The sequence below is a fragment of the Canis lupus genome, chromosome 5, assembly GCF_011100685.1.
Source record: "Canis lupus familiaris isolate Mischka breed German Shepherd chromosome 5, alternate assembly UU_Cfam_GSD_1.0, whole genome shotgun sequence".
Classification (NCBI taxonomy): Eukaryota; Metazoa; Chordata; class Mammalia; order Carnivora; family Canidae; genus Canis; species Canis lupus.
In genome coordinates, this window is record NC_049226.1 from 87,437,328 (window position 1) to 87,455,832 (window position 18,505).

Here is an 18,505-nt window from a genome sequence, read left to right on the forward strand (position 1 = left end):
CTCAGGGTACTCTGTATTCTCTCCAAGAAATTGTGAGCACAACAGAACCGCAAAACTCTTTTTGGTTTCTCTCTCTTGATCTGTGTCTGGTCTCACCATACCTGAGCCAAGGCAATAAAGTTAAAATAGGAAACCAGAACTTTTGCTTATATAAAAGGCATTTTTACTGCGGAGAGGGGCACATCAAGTTAGTATAACTTGGAAAGTCTTTCAAACATCTAATTCTTTTGATTGTAATTCCATGGTCACCTGGTAGTCAGCAGTTCATTCCATTCCTTTTATTCAATCATTCATTTAAGTGAATACTTATTCAATGACTGTCAAATGTTGATCGCAGTGCCTGGCACATAGATGAGGAAGGAATGACACCCGCAAGGTATTGGGCTCCCTGAGGACAGAGACTCTATGTAATATCTTAAGCTTGTTAATAAAAAAGAGAATACACAATTCGTATACAAGTTTTCTGATCCACAAGGCAGTTAGGGTTTTCATTGCAAATCAAAGAACTAGAATTCTGGTAAATATGTGCCTTTTTGAGCGAGAAATGACCCATCTCAATGTGCAGTCATCCAAAATACATTTCCTAAGTGACATAAGCTGATTTTGGAGGAAGGAAGGTATGAAGACAGAGAGAGAGAGAGAAATGAAGAGAAATGAAGCAATTTCTATACTAATGGAGCATGAAGTATATGCTGTTTCCTATTCTTTGATGAGGAGGATAAAAAGTGGAAACATACCAACAGTGCTGAATGAGGCATGAACCATTTTTTTCTGGAGTTGGGTGGGGAGGGCAATATTTACATTTCCCAAAACCCAAAGTTAAAATAGTCCCTACCAAAATAATAATTATCTTCTATAGATTATTGTAAAGGAAATATAGTAACGTGTAATTTTGCCACCTGTGTACCATGCAAAAAAAAAAAAAAGAGAGAGAGAGAGAGAGAAATTATTTCCTTGCTCAAATTTTTTAGAGTGGTAACAAACCTCCCTCACTTTGTGTTGACTGAATGATATGACCCAGTCTCCATTTTTATTTTTTTAAGGTTTTATTTATTTATTTGAGAGAGAGAGAGATAATGCAGGAGCATGAGGGGTGGAGGGAGAAGCAGATTCCCCACTGAGAGGGAGACTGATCCCAGGGCTGGATCCCAGGACTTGAGAGCCCAAGGTAGCCACTTAACCAACTGAGCCACTCAGGAACCACCACACTGTCCCCGCCCCCACTATCTCCATCTTTAGTTCAGTAAAGTCTTTCTGGGTCTAAAGGTAAAACAATAATGTACATAGTGTCTTCTGAAAGACCGAATTGAAGTCATAATTAAAACCCTGTAACTTTAAACAGGATAACAAGCCATGAAAAATATAGAGCATTATCTCCTGGGCTAGCAAGAAATAATTCACCTAATTTGTTCCCTATTAAGTCTAACTGATTCTATTACTTAACAGCCTTAGGGGGGTTTTATGAGGGGAGCTAGAAAGTATTATTTTGGATTTTTCTTCTGTAAACATTTTGTAGATTAAGGTAGTGTTTAAGGCAGTGGAATACTAGGTGATTCTGAGTCACTTAGATAACTAGAAAAGTCGAATTTTAAAAAAGTCTGAAGACATTAGAAGAGTACCAGTCAGGTAAGTGAGGAGTTAAGGGATCCACTCTCAGGTGGGAGTGAAAGCTGGGGGAGCAAGTCCCGCCTATGGTATGGCATTTGCAACGAGGCACTGATGATTTCCAAATATCAGCAGAAACACAGAGCTCAGTGGCTTCATGTGGCTGGAGAGACACAGAATTCTGGGCTTCTGAAGAGGAGGGGACTTGGTGGCCCCATCATGGTTTCAGTTAGAATCCCAAGGGAAACCCCATGGATGCTAAGACAATAAGGACTAAAGTAGTTTGGGAAACATGTGAAAGACAGTTTTGAATCACCTGAAATATTAATTGGATGAACGTAACACGGAATTACTAGAGCCCATAGTCCTGTTGCTAGCCAGAAACAAACATCAATTCCCTCTAGAAAAACATGCTCTCGGGATCCCTGGGTGGCGCAGCGGTTTGGCGCCTGCCTTTGGCCCAGGGCGCGATCCTGGAGACCCGGAATCGAGTCCCACGTCGGGCTCCCGGTGCATGGAGCCTGCTTCTCCCTCTGCCTGTGTCTCTGCCTCTCTCTCTCTCTCTGTCTCTCTGTTACTATCATAAATAAATAAAAATTAAAAAAAAAAAAAAAAGAAAAGAAAAACATGCTCTCATCCACAGTGGTCAAACTACTTCTACGATATTGGCGTACATAAGGCTCCAATTTAAGTTAGGCAAACATACATGAGAAAAAGAAACAAATAATGTGACAGAACACAAGAACCACTAAAAACAAAGAACTGAAACCTAAAAAAATAAATAAATAAATAAATAAATAAATAAATAAATAAATAAATAAATGATTTTATTTATTTGAGAGAGAGAACAAGTGGTGGGGAGGAGCAGAAGAGGAGGGTGAAGCAGGCTCCCCGCTGAGCAGGAACCTGATGCGGGGCTCCATCCCAGGACCTGGGATCATGACCTGAGCCAAACACAGACGCTCAACTGACAGGTACCCCACAAACACATAAAACTTAATAGAAACAGAAAGTTAGGGGGATAAAGAGAGATGTAACAGCAGATAAGATTCAGCTAAAGAGCAAATTGGTTAATTTAGAGGAAAATTGTACAAAACTATGCAGAATGAGGATATAATACACAGTTTTGGGAGCACCTGGGTGGCCCAGTTGGTTAAGTGCCCAACTCTTGGTTTCTGCTTAGGTTGTGATCTCAGAGTTGAGATCAGAGGCTGGGCCCTCCCCCAGGCTCGATGCCCAGAGTGGAACCTGCTTGAGAGCTCTCTTCCTCTCCCTCTGCCGCTCCTGCTTGTGTGCTCTCTCTGTAAAATAGATACCTCTTAAAAAAAAAAAAAAAGAGAGAGAGAAGACATATAGTTTGGTTAACTATTAAAGCTAAATATATACACACCCTATAAACTTTGGTTCTACCCTACGTATGTGCATCACATAGGTATGTAGATACGTATACATTATGTACAAGGTTATTTATATGATTATATTAGTAGTACTGGTAACAGCCAAAAATCTAGACACAAGTTGGTATAAACTATAGTCTGGATAAGTTAAATCTATAATCACACAATGAAGAGTACACAAAATAAAAATAAACAAAAATGGAAATACACACCACTCCGGATAAATGCCACAGACATATTTATGAACAAATTAGCCACTAACAAAAGATACCATACTCTGCGATTCAACCTCTATGATTTCAAAACCAGGAGAAACTAACCTATATTTTAGATAATAAAAGAGCAGTTAGTTTGGGGAAGAGCTGGGGGAATGATTTGGAGAGAGACAGCTGGGATCACTGGGTGCTTATGACGGGAGCATTACCAATCTGTGAAACAGCACTGAGCTTACACTCACGGTTTGTGCACTGTTCTGTAAGTATGTTTCATATAGATAAAATATTTTATTTATAAAAAAAAGGTAAACGCAAAGTACAAATTAGGAAAAAGTTCTTAAGGAAGTAGAATATAGTTATGGGACTTAGACTGTCTGGAATCAAGACTGATGTGAGAGCACTAAGAGAGAGTGGTCCTGGCCCAAGGATAAGGTAAAGAGACCCAAGGAAGAAAATAGACAGAAATAAACAAACCAGCATACCTAGTTGCTTTTTCATGACAAAGATTACTTTGCAAAACAGTGGGAAAGGATGATATTTTCATAATGTTGTTGGATTAATTCATTATTGAAAATGGAAAAAAAGGAATTTGATTACTACTTACCTTGTACTATGCACACACATATATATACTCCCTCCCCTATAAGAAAATAATGAACTGTAGGTAGATTTTAGGTCTAAAATAATAAAGCCACTACTAGACAAATGGCTAAACAAGGCCTCTGACCTTGAGATAAGTAATGTTTTCTTCTTAACAGGACCCAAGAAAAAAAATCAATCATAAGGTAAAATATGTATAAATTGGACTACATTAAAATTAACAATGTCTATTCATTCAGAGTACATTAAGGAAGTGAAAAGATAAACCATACAGTGGGGGAAAGGCTTGTAACAAATATAATCGAAACAGGCTCTATTTCATTATATTTAAAGAACTTTTACAAAGGAATATAGCAACCTAAGTTAAGCACTGGAATAGAGACTTGAATGGCTCTTCATTAAAGAGCCCTACAGTAGGCATTGCATCAATACTTGCTAGATTTGTAAATGAAAAAATAATAGTTATAGGATAGATAAATGCAGAGACTACCAGAAATCTCCATAACCTGCCTCTCACATGGGCTATCTCTCTGAGGCATGGAGATCCTCTTCCTTTTTATCTAGGGAAGAATTTGGTACTAGAAAACTTCTCTTGCCAACCTCTTCTGCATAATGTGACCCTCACTCTAGCATCCGGGTCAGGCGCCCTCTGCGAGGTGTAGGTCCGGAGGCCAGCATGAAGCTCAAGTCCCTTTTATTACTCTAAGTTTACCACCTTAATAGAGGCCTTTCGTTGTTGTTCAAATACACTATCACCCTGATGCACGGACTAACTGCCACACAAACTGATATATTTTGTCAATCTACGTAGTAACGTGTGTGTATCATAGGGCTTCCACACCAGTGATCTTACAGTGCACCAACTTCTCTTTGATACACGATATTAATTGATCTCATAAAGAAGCAAAGTCTCAGATATTTGGCTAAGACCACTCTAGTGTGACGCTGTCAGACTCCAAGATTATTGCAGTTTCCATTCCACTATGCTGCTTATTCAGGAATTAAGATGAAGGGACAAGAGGAATAACAAAGTATGTATATAATCTATTTACTGCATAACAAATTGCTTAAATATCCCTAGTTTTTTGAGATTTATCAACACTGACCTGAAGACTTAACTTTATTATTATTGTTACTTTTTTTTTTCTTTCCACCCCCAATGTCGCTGTCTGTGACAAAAGCCCATGAAGAAGTGAGTTAGGAAATAAGGATCGGAGAGGAATGTGGAGGGAAAAAAACCCAAGAGAGTAGCCAGATAATCCATAAAATGAAACAATCAGCCCCTAATTGAATGCACATGTGTAAACTGAGCTGCTTCCCTAATAGTGAGGCAGTAGGCAATGATTAATGACGGGGAGAAATCAGTAAAAAATTCTTCCTGAGGTCTGCATTGTGCCTTGAATATCAAAGTCTGCTGGAACAGGTGACATGTCGCCAAGGGTTCTGAGGAGCAGACGGAAGAAATTGCAGATCTGCCAACAATTTATTTCCAAAGACAGAGAGAAATGGTGACGTAGCAATGTCACAAAATAAAACAGAAGGCTTTTCTTTATTTTTCCTTCTGTCTGAAGAATAGTGAGCCAGACTATAGTTTTATTATCTGAGCTACAGAGAAAGACAAAATGCAATAATTAAGAAATCCGAAGACTGTCATAAAAGACAATATAAAGCAGGAAGTTGAACAATTACTTAAAGTACTCAAAAAGCTCTGCTCAGAACTTCACTGCTCTAAGTGTTTTGGGGAAAATGAGGAGTTATCTCAGGAAGTAGGAAATATTAAATTCCTAGAAAAATAAACATGATTGCATAAGAAATTTCAGTCATCCATCAAATATATATTGAAACCCTACAAAGCCTTCAGATGTAAATTTTGCAAGAGAAGAAACCTGAAGAAACCAGTCCTTCTCCATCCACTAGAAAAGAGTCTATTACATAGAAGATGCTTCAAAAACGCCTAATCAAAAAATGAATAAGGGGGTGGCACCGCTCCCGTGGAGTTTACGAAGGAGTAAGACAGATGTTTGCTATAGTTCTAGATTTTCCTTGTGACTTATGTAATTGTAAAGGAGAAGGAGAGGTACGTGCACGTGCACCTCATACCTACCCACACATCCGGATCACCTGGAGAACCTTGTAAGTAATACCAATGCCTATTCCTCGACCCTCATGAGCTGGATTTCATGTGGCTGCATTGGGCCTGGGCAGGGGTATTTGAGAATCCTAATGTGCAACGAGGGTGGAGAAACACATGTGAGAGAGGAACTGACCTAAGCAAGAGGTTCTGAGAGAACAGGAAGGGTAAACCGAGGCACATGTAGCGTGTGGGGGTGTAGAAACCCAGGCACAGTGACAAATACGTGCAAGGACCCCGTGGCTGGAGAAACATGGCACTGTTAGCTGACTTTAAGGGCAGCCTGGATAGGACACAGAGGGAAGAGGCGCGGGATGAAGTTGATGATAAGACAGACAGATGCGGGAATGCACAGGTTTCTGTCTAAGTCTCTAAAACCTTAGTGTCTTGTTATTAGGATCAAGGAAGTAGGCGGTTGCTGAGAGGGATCTTGGTTTGAGAGTCTTCATGTTGCCAGCAGATTTGAAAACAGAATAGGAGGGGTAAATATTTATAGAAAGAACAGTTAGGAGACCATTGCATTTTTTTTTTTTTTTTTTTTTTTACAAGAGCTTGGAGTGGACATAAGGTGGAAGTGAGCAGTATTGCTCGGTATGAGTCCCAGGTAACGGATGTTCTGGGTCCTAGGTGCTCTGTTCCCCACCAACTTCGCTCTTCCCCAGAGACCAGCCTTCCTCAAAGGCCTACCTCCTTCCTCCCTACGATCTCTGAGGGAGGTCCCATGACTGGTGCGAAGCTGCGCCGAGGGGCTGCTGTTCATAGTAGATGGTGTGATCACATACACGTGCACTAGCTCCTTGAGATGCGGGTGAGAGGTTGGAGCACAACAAAAGTAGATTAGGCTTTGGGGTAAGGGTCAGACCTGTAGCTCATATATTCTGAGTACAATTTTGTCAGTGTCCCTGCACATACAGTAAGGGCAGGTCTGGCAGGGAGGAGACAGAGAGATAATAGACAAGTCCATAATTCATGGAAAGGCCAAACACACAGCAGCTTCATCCTTTGAAATAATCTTTAAAAAAAAAAAAAAAAAAAAACAAAACTCAACATTTGCAATATCCCAAGCTATTTTCTTACTCGTATTTTCACCAATTATTCTTGCAACAGTCCAATAAGTTAGTCAAGACAGGCGTTATTTCCCCCATTTGCAAATGAAGAAATAGATATTTCTATAGATTAGGGATTGGAAGACGCCTTTTTCGATAAAAGGCAAGATAGTAAATATGTTTGGGTTTTCAGCCTCTGTGCACTCTGTCATCTCTGCCATCGAGGCCGCTCATTTCTGACACTGGAGCTCAAAAGTAGGCAGACACACGATGCAAACAAATGGGCGTTGTTTAGGCAGAGGCAGCGGGGCAGGTCTGGCCTGTGGGTTTGCAGACTCCTGAGGACGGTGGTTATCAGTTCACTGCAAATAAGCAACCCACGTGGTCGACTAGAAGTCGGATCCGTTGGCTTCTGGTTTGTTCCGGCTGCTTCAAGCGCTTACATGATGGAGACATGGAATGCCACGTCCAAGGGAAGCAGAAATCACCTCACCTGAACTTATTTTACAGATGAGAAAACTGAGGAGCAGAGCAGAGAAGTGATCAAGTGAGTTGCTCCCCAGGTTTTTCGGGGCCTGAGTAGCCTGAGTAGAAGCATGAGCAGCGCTTAGGGCTTTTTAATCCTGCTCGTGCTCTTCAACCCACAGCAAAATCAGCGACCCCGTAAGTGGGACCTGAGCCAACCTTGGGCTTGCTGTCGTGTTCTTGTGTTATGATGTCTCCTTAAAGGAGGCTGAACCAGAGGCTAAAGAATACGAGAGCAAAATAGCAACAGACTGGGAAGTTGGGAAGGACTTTTTTTTTTTTTGTATCCTCCAGGTTCCCCAAGTGGTTCGTTCTGGCTCTGAAATGCCGAATTCTGCTAGTACTTAAAAAGTACTTTTTAAGCTAAATCAGTCAGGAAAGCACTTCAGATTCCTATTTCCTTGAACGGCTGCATTTTATAGCAGCCTAGGTTTCCCTTGTTGTGTCTGTATCTGCTGTTGTGCTTGTGCGGCTCTGATTGAATGAGACAGCCGCTCCTGCAACTTCCTTCAAGCTGTAGACCCCTTGATCCAAACTCCGGGCAGAGCTGCGCTCTAGAAGACACAATCAGGAAGGTGGAAATAATTCCGAGTTAGCCCAAGGGTTTTGCTTCCACGCCCCGAGCATGATATAGGGGACCTTTTTCAATTTCATCATTTTCTCTTCATCACTTTCCACAGCAGTCCATGTGTCTATGTCCCGTCTCTCGCCATCGCATTTCTTCATTTTCCTGCTTCTTCTGTTTCCAGATTTTGCATCAAAATGCAAACAGGAAGCAGTGGCAAAATACTTTGCAGAGACGGGGGGATGGAAATAAACAGAGGAGGTAGATAAAGCCAGGATCTTCTTTAGAGAAGAGAGAAGATAAAGGCCGGGATTACTCATACCCAGATAATGTTTGCCCAGACACATTTAAAAAAATTACCCTTTTACTTAGAATGCATCAACGTTCATAGTTGTTTTAATGAATGTACCAAAGGCCTCTTTTTGGAGACATCGGGTCTGTTGGCTGACGTAGAGCATTTGATAATAAAACTTGAGAATGTCAGACATAACTGATAGCCTTCCTTCCCTCTTGTTATAGTTGGAAAGCAATTCAGAAGGTGTAATTTATTTAGAGTTTAGCAAACCATTCAAAAACGTTCTACTGGGAAATCTAATACAGAAATTAGAGGCCTTCTGTCTGATTGAAACTACCAGCGTCTGTCCACATAAAACTGACTGACAGACAATAAAATAGGTAATTACCATCAGTACAACATCAAATGTAAGATAAGATAAGAAGATTAGATGAGAACAGCCACCTGCAACGGTAGAACCTGGAATGTAAAATGCATCTGTAGCCAGACAAATAACCATTTAAGAAACAATTTTATATATTTCACTTCTATTAGCAAGTGAAACACAATGAAATACCAAGAAAAATGTTTTCAGGTTCAAGATTTTTCTTAAGAATAAAAAGAACAAACAAACAAACGAAAAAGAACTAAAACCATGTTCACACAAAAAATTCCACACAAATACTTAGAGCAGGTTTATTCAGAATCACCAATAAATGGAAGCAACAAAGAAGTCTTTCATCAGTAAAGGGATCAAACAAACTGTGGTACATCCATACAAGAGAATACTAGTCAGGGATAAAAAGGAATGAGCTTTCACGCCCTACAAAGGCATGGGTAAATCTTGGCTGCATGATAGTAAGTGAAAAACAAAACAAAAAAAAAAACATCTAAAAAGGCTATGTACTCAGGTTCCATTTATAGGACATTCTGAAAAAAGAACTCTGTGGCCATAGTAAACTGATCTGTGGTTGCCAGGGACCAGATGGGAGAGGCTAAAACCCCCTGAAGCACAGAGATTGTGGTGGCACAACTGTTCTACATGATGCTGTGTTGGTGATACAGGCACTGTATTTGTAACACCCAGTGAAATTTATAGCAAAAGAGTGAATCCTAATATATGCAAATTAAAACAAAGAGTCATTTAGAAGATTGAGGAGTCTCAGAATGGAATGTAAAAGCGCAACCAAGGCGTTGAACTGTAGCAGAAACGTATAAACAACCTCATTGATGGGGTGAGGAAAAGGAGGCTGGCCTCAGTAACTCTGGAAGTAAACGGAGTCTGTAAGAGTACAGGCAGACAGAACCATGCAAGCACTGTACTCTAGTTGATAGAGTCCCTCCTTCCCCACGGTGGTGTGGGTGACATTTCTAAAAACGATGATGCGTGCATACTGGAATTGGACGCTTAAGTGAACAGATGGTGGCTGGTAGGGTCCCGGCTCCCACTGCTGGAGTGAGAGGTTGCAAACAAGCAAGGATGGCAAGGGAGAAGGATCTAGGTAGGAATGGTTTCGAGTTGGAAACATCAACCTCCACTCCCGTGTAGTCTAATGTACACACGGTGATACCTACTGACACATGGGTTAGCATATATGCTCGTATCCCTTCACTCTGTCAGCTGAGAGATCCTACAAGCAAAAACATTCCAGTAGCAATGAACATGCTAGTGTCTAGAACTTTCTTTCTAATACCACTTTCCAAAGAAGGGAGCCCAGGGGTCCTTGAGGAAATGGCCGATTCTAAGATGAGGATGGGATAAGACAAGATGAATCTGGAGCATCTTATAATTCCAGAAAGGAAGTGAGTGTTCATCCGTATACGATGGTGGAAGTTTGACGAAGGGATACAAAAGCCAACTGAAAGAGCTCTCAATGGCAAAGTTAGGATCATTTGAACAACAAAATAAATAAAGCCATATTGGATTATGACCCGAAGTATAAAATAAGTACCCGGGAGTCTGTACTGTTATAAATAAATGATTGAATTTCCAAAAGTTGGAGAAAAGACAAAGGTCTCCCATGTAGAAGTACTCTAGGTAAGGTATGCCGATAGCTCAACCTGAAGGAAGTGGAGCGGGGCATCTGCGTGGCTCAGTTGGTTGCGCACCTGCCTTTGGATCTGGTCACCATCCTAGGATCCTGGGATCGAGTCCTGGGCCCCCTGCTCAGCAGGGAATCTGCTTCTCCCTCTCTCTGCCCCTTCCCCTCTGCTCGTGCGCGCTCTCTCTATCTTTTCTCTCTCTCTTGCTCTTTCTCTATCAAATAAATAGATAAAATCTTTAAAAAAGGAAGTAGAGCATAACTCTCACTGTGTGTATTGCCTTCCTTCCAAAAGCACAGAATGGAAATGGAAGAGAAATATTAACTTTACATTGGCCAAGCCTCCCAAGCACTGCATCAGCCAGTAAGGCCGATGCTAACACCAACAGTGGTAAGTCAAGTAAATAGGATGTGCACTTGATATAATATAAAGAGAATACGTTCCCATTATAATCTTCCTTCCAAAACTCCAAACACCGGTTGAATGATAACAAAATACCAGAGAAATCCCAGCTGAAGGACATGCTACAAAAACCTGATCAGTTCTCTAAATTCCAAGATCATCAAAAACTTTTAAAAAGCCTCAGAAACTATCACAGCCCTAGAGGAACCTAAGGAGAACTGAGAACTAAATCTAATGTAGCACTTTGGACAGGATCCTAGAACAACAAAAAAAGAACATTAGGTAAAAACTTTGAAATCTGAATAAATCATGGATTTCAGTTGATCCTGATATATCAATGTTGGTCAGTTAATCGCGACAAATATATTCACAGTAATGTAAAATGTTAACAATAGTAGAAAGGGTGTGAGGTGTATGGAGCCAACAAAACTGTGCCAACCTAAATCACCAACATAAATGTAAATCTTAACCTGTTGTAAACCAAAAATCTTACTGGAAAGCTATAGAGGATTTTGGTTCAGGTATATTTTTATTTCATTAACAACCCAAAGCCAGGTACTACGGAGCAATGTGTAACTAGTCCACAGGTCCTCTTTGTAGCAGGTGACAGTTTGGTTTTAGGATCTCTAATGTCCTTTCATCTGAGACATACATTTCAGGACAGTGGAATGTATCTTATCTGTCTTTATATCCTCACGGGTCTAGCACACTAGTTCACAAATGTAAATGCTCAAAGGTTTGGGGAGAAGTGAAGTAGCACATATTAATGGTCCCACAGAACTAGGTGATGAATGAATTGGGAGCAAAATGAGTATGAACATTCGTGAGTGCTGTGAAAATTCTAAGAGCGGTCGTTGATGTACCACCTGGGTTTAGTGGTCAGTACGGTGACCAAGGTCCCCTGCTGGCTAAAGCGAGATCACATTTTAGCTGGTTCCTCAAAGTGCTTCGAAAACATTGACCAAAGCTTGGTTCCAGAAAGAAGTGTCTCCTGTGTGTACCCGGCGCGCTTCAGTGAACGTTCACTCACACAGTAGACTTGCAACGCTCATCCACTTAACAGTCACCGTCCCTACTTCTGCAAGTCACTTGAAACATGTATGACATAAAGTCAGTTTGAGTCAAGTTGATGCCTCTGTACGCCTAAGAGCGTCGTGTGGTTGCCCAGCAGAGTTCTCGGAGCTAATCGGGGCGTCTATCTCAACACTCGACATCTTCACAACAGACCAGTCTTACGCTAAAACCAAGAATCAGAGGCTTAACCTACTGAGCCACCCGCGTGCCACTTTTTACTTTTGTTTAATAGTCACATTGCCTCTTATACCTTCTGCTTACAAACTGTCTTCTGGGTCATTTCGGTGGATGTTAAGCAGCTTTAAAAAACAGCAAAAGTAAGTTTTGCACACACACACACACAAAAATTAAAAGAAGTGCAAAAGTGTGTTCGATGAAAAAAGTCTATTTTCTGAAACAGAACCACAGCACACCTCTCGAGATATAACCCCAATGTTTTATGTTCCCAGCCCATGCATAAAAACTTGATTTCTTTGAAGGTGGGTACGCTTCATTATTCCTTTTAAATAAATGGCTGTATTCTACCGTGTCACTATTTCCTAATTTATTTAAGTACGCCCCCAGCCATGGATACCTATCTTTAGTCTAATGCTCTTGCCAAGAGTGTGGGGGGAAACCTTCCTTTACTTACAAATACGTGTAAAGGTATATGACACATGTATATGCATCTGTAGGAAAATTAAAAAATGTTTTTGTTCGTAAAAGACCACATGTGCATTCTAATTTTGGAGAGATATTGCCAAAGTGACCTCAAAAGAGATTGTACTAATGCACTGTCCTACTGACTGAATCAATTGTCCTTCATCCTTACCAAGTCGGTCTATCTGGTCAGCAATGACCGAGGTTCACGTGTAGATTGTACAGATATGCACAGGAAGCACGTGATTTGTGTTTGAAAAATACACAGGAAAAAAATAAAAAGAAAAAAAGAAAAAAAGAAAAAATATATACAGTAGCATGTGTGACTTGGTCCTTGTCCTGAACGAAGCGGATCCTTTTTTCAACTCCCTTCAAGTGTTTAAGGCACCAGCTTTTCTCCCAGAGTCCTGACTAATTTATACAGTTATCTAGTTTCAAATAAGATTTGTTTCTTGAGGGACGCCTGGGTGGCACCATGGTTAAGTGTCTGCCTTCAGCTCAGGGCGTGACCCCGGGGTCCCGGGATCGAGTCCCGCATCAGGGTTCCCGCGGGGAGCCTCCTTCTCCCTCTGCCTGTGCCTCTCCCTCTCTCTCTGTGTCTCTCAGGAATAAATAAATAAAATCTAAAGTCCAATGCTTGACTGTAAATACAGGACGGTGATCTCCCTGGGGCCTGTGAGCTCTCTCTCCACCTATTCATGGAACGGCTTACTCCACTGGCAGGAATTGACACTTGTATAGTGAAACATTCCTGTTATGGTTGATCCTTCATGACACCTCTTTTCTGGGTAACTTATGGTTCTTTTGAATAAATACAGTGGTGATCTGTAATGGAATAGGTGAACTAATCTTAGTCTACTGTCCTGCCAACAAATCATTTTCTGCACAGAATATTGGTTTTCCACCAAAAAGTGCAATAAAGATTTTTCAACTTTAAATAAGTCACATATAGGTGCATGTGTGTATACATATGTGTAGTATATGTGTGTGCGTATTTTACTATGACAATAAAAATAAACAGATTGTATCATACAGTAAAATATAAATATATATTAACTCTCTTTAAGAACAAGCAAATGACATTGGACATAGATTTATTTCATTGCACCAGTAAGTACTGTTGGTTGGAGTATCAAAAATAAACTGAAAAATAAAATAAACTGAAAAATTCTTAGAACGAAGAGATCACTTTCACATATTGCCCCCCACCCCTACACCTTCCACTAATTTACACATGAGAAAATTCAGGAGATTAGGGTAAGAAACTCTGATTCTCTGATTTGAGAATTAAAATTGAACTTTACAAATATTTTCCCATGCAAAGGATCTAAAAGTAAAAAAAAGGTGGGAGGAAGGGAGGGAGAGGTGTGAAATAGTCCAAAGCATGTCTGCTGCATTGGGTCGTTCGGTGGTGGAGAATGTGGACCCAGAGAAACCAGCTCCGCGGTGGGAAAAGATACTGCGACAGAGCAGAGAAAAATGTACCCTGAGACACAGGGAGTGCTTACCAGCTTTCTGGTTCTGGCCCCTGTAAATCCTGGTGGTACTTCTGTTCCCAAAGCTATAAAATATTATTGAAGCCATGTTCTCACATATATAATTGAGCAAGCTTCAGGGAGTTTCTAGTTTTGATATTAAAAGAGATTTGACTGATACAGAAGTTCTCTGTGTTCCCATCTGACATTTTTCCTTGTATTCTAAATTTTGGTTACACCAAATGTAATACTCCACCTTAAAAATGTCTAATTTTTAAAGAGATCTACAGCAAGCCGATAGAAACCCAAGAAAAATCCATGTATTATTGTAGACATTTGCACACGAAGCAGAAGTGACCTCCATTAAGAGTGTATTGGATCCAGACTTTTTTTTTTCTATGAATTTTGCTCTATCTACTGCAAGTATTTTCTAAAATCCAATGAGCTTATGTGTTTGTTTCTTATTTTTAATTGTCTTTCCCATTATCATGTTATCATGTCCTAAAAAAATTTTTTTGAAGACAGGCCCTTTGGAGGAGTAGAATTATAGATCCAAAAGGTCTTCATGTCCTCTAACATCTTGTGATCATCATACATGTTTGAAGGCTTTGATGAATAGTCAAAAACAAGATTAGAGAACCAAGTTGCCAGGAGCTCTAAAATCATTTAAGTGCAACCTCTTTTTGAATTCAGCCACTATTCGATATAGTCAGGGTCTAAGAAATACTAAAATTTTAGAAAATCTCAACCATCCATCAGCTGGAAAGTAAAGGCTCTAAATTCTATGCCTGTTACTCTTCTCCTGGGTCTCCACCCAAAGATTATATGGTAGTTTGGAGAAGGCGGAAACATGCTTACACTCTCATTTGAAAAAGAGGAAAAAGAGAGAAAGTAAATGAAAGAAAAGGGGTGTGTGTGCTAGACTTGGAATGACTCTCAGGACTCTTGCAATACTTTCAAACATCTTCCATTCCCCTCAAAAGTTTCACTAATGATCAAAGGCTCAGAGAATGAAAGGCATTTCCCCCCAGGGTCACACAATCTTTTCTAATGATAAGATCTCAAGTCAATCTGGTTGCACGGCATGATTAATAAGGTTATGCGCTCATGCCAAGCCTGGATGGGTAGCACAGGTGCCATTTGACTCAGGTGTTTAAAACAGTCAGCTGCCCTACGCCTAAGCAGAAGTGGCTCAACGAGAAGTGTGTAACTAAAACTCATCCAACTATGCGTTTGGCTTTTGTTTTTGTCTTAGTTTGTGTTGTTTTCCCCCATTCTATCCTTCCACTGTATTACTTGGTCCCGATATTGAAAAAATAGAGGGATTGCCCATAAAAGTCTGGGTTTCTGGAGTAATCCCATCAACACCAAGCCAGCAATGCTGACTTTGAGGGGTAGCCACTCAGGTGAGACAGGAGATGCACGACCTCAGACCTCTGTGCTTCCAGCCTGCTTCATTCATCGTGCTTAGCACTGACACTTGATGTTCCCTCAGGTTTCGTAGTAACAACATCACATCACTTTGCCCTTCTACACAACAGGCTTCTATAGACAGTGCACCACGTTATATTTTTGTCGTTAAGAATGCAGACTTTGGAATCAGTCTACTTTGATTCAAATTTGGACTTTCTCACTTCCTAGTTGTGTGAGTCGGGGAAACTATTTAACAACTTGCTGCCTCAGTTTTGTCATCTCCAGAAAGGGTTTTGTGACACCATCAAGCTCATTGGGTTATCATGGGTGTTCAGTGAGTTAATAATACATTTGCCAGAAAATGTCCAGTATTTCTAAACATCTGCTTTTCTCATTTCTGCATTTATAAGAACCTAATATATGCACTGCACATAAATGGAGGCAGGAAAACACACAGAAGAGATGAACCTTAAACTAACTTTAAAAAAACAACAACAGCATTTTTTTCAACCTAGGTAATTCTGATCAAATATTGAGTGGAAGGGAATATTAAGACTTTTGATTGAAAGGAATTTTATGTATAGTCAATATTATGTATTTTTAATTATTCAGGTTCTGACAAACAAATCTGGAATTACATTTGACCTAATAATAGTTATTTTAGTTTGAATATATATATATATATATTAGTGCTTTAATTTTTCTTTATTTTTAAAATATAAAAGCTTATCTCAATATGATACCAATAAGAACTGTCAATTTGAAGCATTACTGGAACTAGCATTCCTACAATTGGCTCAGGATAGCAAGTGGCCTCTAGTCTTCATTTCGAGTTAATGAGGGCAAATGCTTATCACTCACTTTGCTTGCTGTACCTCCAGTTTAATTTAAAGTAGGGCAACCAGTAAAGTCATAGATCAAAGGATCACAAGAGAAAGAGAAACATAAATCAGCAGCTTGCAAATTCTGGTATTGCCAATGACTCCTTTCCTCCTTTAGTCTTAATAAAACAACAAAGTGTACCAATGAGGGATTTTATTTTTTAGTTAACAATTCAGAAATTATTCTCAATATTGTGTTTTTTTTTCTTTCAAGTAATTTTACATAAATGTACATGGCGCAGATATACCTAACACTCTTCAGTATTTCTAAATAGGTAATAAAATTCTGTTTTTCTGAATCCAAAAGTGGTATGATCCCATAGGGAGCTACCTAGACTTGGAGCTAGAAGAGTACATTCTAGCTTGAGTACTTACTAGCTGTGGGACGCTAGGGAAGGAATGAAGTTCCACATAGGTTTTTAGAGCAGAGACCTGGTTACTAAAGCCAGTTTACACAAAGCAAGGAAAGAATCCATTTACTCAACTTGGACTACAAGGCAGGATACGAAGGTAGGACTTTGCCTGTAGGTACAGGAGGGAGATGGGTCACAGTCTTCAGCGTCACCTCCTATACTGTCAGTACACGCACATACACACCCATTGATGTGATTTCCGTAAGACATAGAATGCATTTTACACAGGCAAGCTTTCTGTTCTTTCAATTTCACAACAGAGCAGGAGTCATCACGGCATTTCTGCACGACTCCCTTTGCCTCTATCCTGGAATTGTTGTACTTTCAGGAAGGAGATTGTGATGATGTAAGATATTGGTTTTACATCCTTGGTTCAGTGGTTAGATAAGAAAATGTACAATGAATTAGAATTTTAACAAAATTGACATGATGATTATATACAAATGGGACCAAAATGGCTAGAAGAAAAAGAAACTGGTTTGTTATCCACAGTTTGAAAGGGGGCAACGTTGTGTACAAGTGACATGAGCTTAATAGAACCTGCTGTAAATTTTTGTACATTTTCCTAAGATACTATTGTAATGGACTTTGGATTCTCGGGTAGTGTGCTCAATAGTTCATAAAATACGGTATCAAGTGGAACTCAGCATAATTTCATTAAACAGAGATGAACACTTAAATGACTAAAAAGCCAAGACACATGGCTAGATGAGGAATCCACCACTCGTGGATATTGACACATTCTGGTAAACTCAGGGCGATAATCATCAAATGCTCTTTTCAAGGAGTTACAACCAATATGATGTGCAAGATTTGGAAAAAACAACATCGAACTGTTCACTTCAGTGGTGTCCTCAGGCTGACAAAATTCTTCTCGGCTTAAATGTTGTCAGTGTGTTTCCCTCTTATGCTTTATAGGTTTGCAGGTCATCATAAATATAGGGTATCCATTAAGCAGTCTTGCTGCAAATCAGACAGTACAGATGATATTTGAACATTTCCACTACCTAGTACGTAAAATGTTAATTTGTTCTTTCCCAGGAGCAACCGAAACATCTGGTGCTACTTCCAAGTGAAGTCACTGGTGCAGTTTGCTTTCTGAATGGGAATGTGCTAGGTGAGCGAGAGGGTAACCCAGTACCACACGTGACAGAAAGCAGGCACATTGGAAAAAAGCAGCAGGTATTTTTTAGTAGCATAGTTTCTATAAAAAATAGCTGAAACAATCACTAAGTTATCTCACTTGCAAATGATTCTCATCTACTTCAAACACAATTCTGTAATTTTGACCTATAAATATTAAATAAATAAATAATAAATTTATTTTCTGCAGTGAAGGCTCTAACAAAAGCACCATGAGGTGGCAATTTACATCTTCCTCAGCGTATGGCTTGTCGCCATACTCAAAGTTGGATACTTGAGGTTAGCCCCACTGTAAGAGACTTAGGCATTATTAGAGTAGAACTCTGAGGTTGCTCATATTCTCCGAGAGGAGAAAACAAAAAGAGAGCTTAATATTAAAGGTATGAAACATTGTAGATAAGATTAAAAATTAAGATATTTTTTCCATCAACTCACAAATCCACACTTCTATTTCAGACTGAGTACAGTCAGTAAGATGCATGCTTGTTCATGCAACACGTATCAGAAATCATGGGACTAAACCCTTGGAATTTCTGTAAAAATGTATTGAGAGCAATTCTATAGTATAGAAGTGGAGGACGGTCTTTCCAAAATAAGAAAGGAGCTCATTTATAGCTCTTTTTTCCAGCCCTTTGATGGTTGATGCTGTGAAATTATATCTTTA